The sequence below is a fragment of the Saccoglossus kowalevskii genome, chromosome 10 (assembly GCF_978046115.1).
Source record: "Saccoglossus kowalevskii chromosome 10, keSacKowa6.1, whole genome shotgun sequence".
Lineage (NCBI taxonomy): Eukaryota > Metazoa > Hemichordata > Enteropneusta > Harrimaniidae > Saccoglossus > Saccoglossus kowalevskii.
The window spans coordinates 5,972,998-5,976,296 of NC_140650.1; positions in this window are offsets into that span (position 1 = coordinate 5,972,998).

The window sequence follows — 3,299 nt, forward strand, 5'->3', positions numbered from 1 at the left end:
TGGTGAAATGTATTTCATCCAAAAAATGAAAACAACATTAAATATAGAAATTGTACTCGTAATAAATACAAATAAATAATGCATGGTACTCAGAGTACTTTTCTTTTTTTAGTGGGGATTACAGATATAGTTCATCAGAACTAATCGGGTCCCTAACCCCTGTATATATATTTGCATAGTTTAATCAAATAAATCTTCAAATACAAAAAGAAAAAAAATATTATAAATCAAATATTGAAGAGATAGTGTTTTTAACTTTGCTTTAAATATGGGACAATGGGTCTAAATAGTTGTTAATATCATTACTGAGATCAAAAACAAATAAACAGGTTTGTAATTTGCAGAGTGAAAAAAATGTCTAGTATTCTTGCAGCATGGAAATTCAAATCAGAGAAATTGATGAGGCGTATTATTTTTTTCTGTAAGAGATATATTGGTTGAAGTAGAGTTGCATATGTATTACCCTAGATTTTTAGGCAATATGTAATATTTGGAAGATTTAAGGAGTTGTATAAGAGAATAAGGATATGCTTAGGTACAAAATGACTTAGTTGTGAAATCAATGCAATTTTTGGTGCAATAACTTTGCAAATGTTATTAATGTGGGCTTTCCAGAACATATTCTGGTCAATAGAGACGCCAATGTACTGAGTAATTGATGGCACATACATATCGGTGGCCCGTTAATAACCAGGCTCAGGCTGCCCTCAGTAGTGACCGATCAAGGTCAATAGTAGGCACTGCACCCTTCGAGACTTTGTGAATGTCATTATCAATTTCCGAGAGATTGAATTTATTTGCCTATAAGTAGGCTAGTATGACAGGAATTGTCTATATCATTAATATAAATAACAAAAAAATTGGGCAAAGATTCGACACTTTCGGAACCCCGCAGGTTATAGAGCAGGGCAATGATGAAATATTTTCAATACATACAAATTGATGGCAAATTGTTGGATGTAGTAGAGGTTATTGCTATTGCAGTTGCATAGTACATTTCTGAAGTGACATATTCTTTGAATCCTATCAGGTTATGTATTTTTAGAAAGCTTATTTTTCAAATAATATGAAATAAACATTTCAACAAAAAAATGTAACCGTGTAATCACGTGATCGCGGTGCAAATAGAGAGGTGTTATTTTCGAAGAAACTGAAATAAGACCACAGAAATGATGTTTGCGCTACTTAGAGATACTATAAAAGGTTTTAATTCAATTTTCCAGTTCGTCTACTGTTGCGTAACCTAGATTTTGACCTCATAACACTTTTTAAAAACATCGTCAACGTTGTTTTAAAATATGATACCCCGTGTCAGAGTTCACTTAGGAGAGAGTAACAGTGTTAGACAAACTATCTTTGCCATATTTCACCAGCAGCTATCAGAGAATACCTATGTCAAAAGTCACCGTCGTGGAGCTGATGTTTTCTTACGTGTGAAAAATCACAAAAAACATAAAACACACTGTACCTCAGATTTACTCAAAATGTATAACCCCTTTAAACCATCGCTACAATTTTTTTTTTTTCTAGTTGAATGCATGCTTCATATATTTTGATAAAAGATAATGCGGAAAAAAAGTAAATTTGAAATTTTTAAAGAAAAAAATCCTCTACTACGTGCTTATATTACATGACATCAGAGGGCAGTGGTCGAATATGCTCGATATCTTTAAAGGGCGGTGGTCGTCGTGCCGCGCTAGTGCGAAATTTGTCTTGATAGACATTGATTTCCCACAATTCAATGCGCTCTTCTAATGGAAATCAAAAATACATGTTTTGAACAAGGCTCAACGTACACGAATTACCGCAAGTGGTTCCTTCCATAGCTTCCAATCACCAAGGAAATATCATAGTTAAAACTTAGTTACGGCCAAGGTTGCTATGTTTGTTCATATGAGTCCCATATCTCGCGCATGCGTGGCGCGACGACCACCGCCCTTTAAGTGATGTTATCCGTATAGCACGGACCCCCTCTCATTCTCCTACATTTGTGGAACTCTTTCTTTAGGAAGCATTATGTTTGGCTTGACTTTTCCTTTAACTCCAGATTCTCCTTAACAAATTCCTGCATGCGAGCACGTCCTATACATATTGCTAATGTAATCAACAGAATTCTGTAATTCTCTAGCCTTCCTTCCCAGTGATGGTATACGGTCGATTTTACGGCCAAGAGCCTACAGGATGGTCGTAGTAACAGCTACATCGCTATCCATAGTTGAGAATGGCATAAAATATTATTTAGATTACATTTGTGACCAAATATGAACAACATTTGGTTACTAGTACTTTCAGAACCCCGCCAATATACAATATAAAATGATGGATAGTGTAACAGTTCCTATTAGAACCCTGGTGATATTGTCCACCTACTTACAATTGCCTCCCCTAATCTTTCTATTTGCCATATTAATGAATTTCATTGTGTTTACTCCAAAATTAATATCGATATAAAGAACTAATAATAATAATAATAATTAATCTAAAGAGTCTTTAATTATCCAATTAGCAGATATACGGTCATCCGTCACTTGTTTAATGCTTTCATTATAGCACTAGTTACATGTCCTATTTGTAAGTGTTTGAGATATTACAGTTATACATAACAGGCACCCCTAGAACTATTGTTCCCCGAGGACAATAAGAACTAGGAACTATTGAATGGAGACATTAATCTGAGGATTATTATGTCAATATTACATACATTTATTAATGTATATAATTATGTCGCTAATTTTAAAGTAATTACTTTTTGACATAATTTTGACTTTATGATGCAACCCCACTTTGCGAATCCGTGACATACTATTCCCTGACCATTATATACACTATTCAATGTCAAGATTGTGAATGGGTTATGATAAATTAACCACATAATATGAATTAGGTTAGATTTGTAAACAATGGACACTCACTTCGTTAGCAGGATTTATTTGTTAATTGCATGCACGTTTATCGAATGGGTAAAAATTAGTAATCCCCAAAATAAATATATGGAAAAATGCGACAAACAAGATATCTATTTTCAATATTCCATATTTTTTAGCAAATATTTCAAAACTATTTTTTTTTTATCTTTTGTTGAGCTTGTTTGGGAACTTATATTTCACGAACTTGAGAAAGCTACTCAATGCAATGTACTGTTCTTTAGATGCGAGAATGAAATCCTTGGCATTTAGATTGTTGTCCGATTTTAATGAAATTTTCATGTATGCAATACAATGTCATTTTTGACAAAGCTTTTTGCCTATTTTGAATGAGAATAGTTTATGCATATGTCGTATTAAAAAACATAATTTATT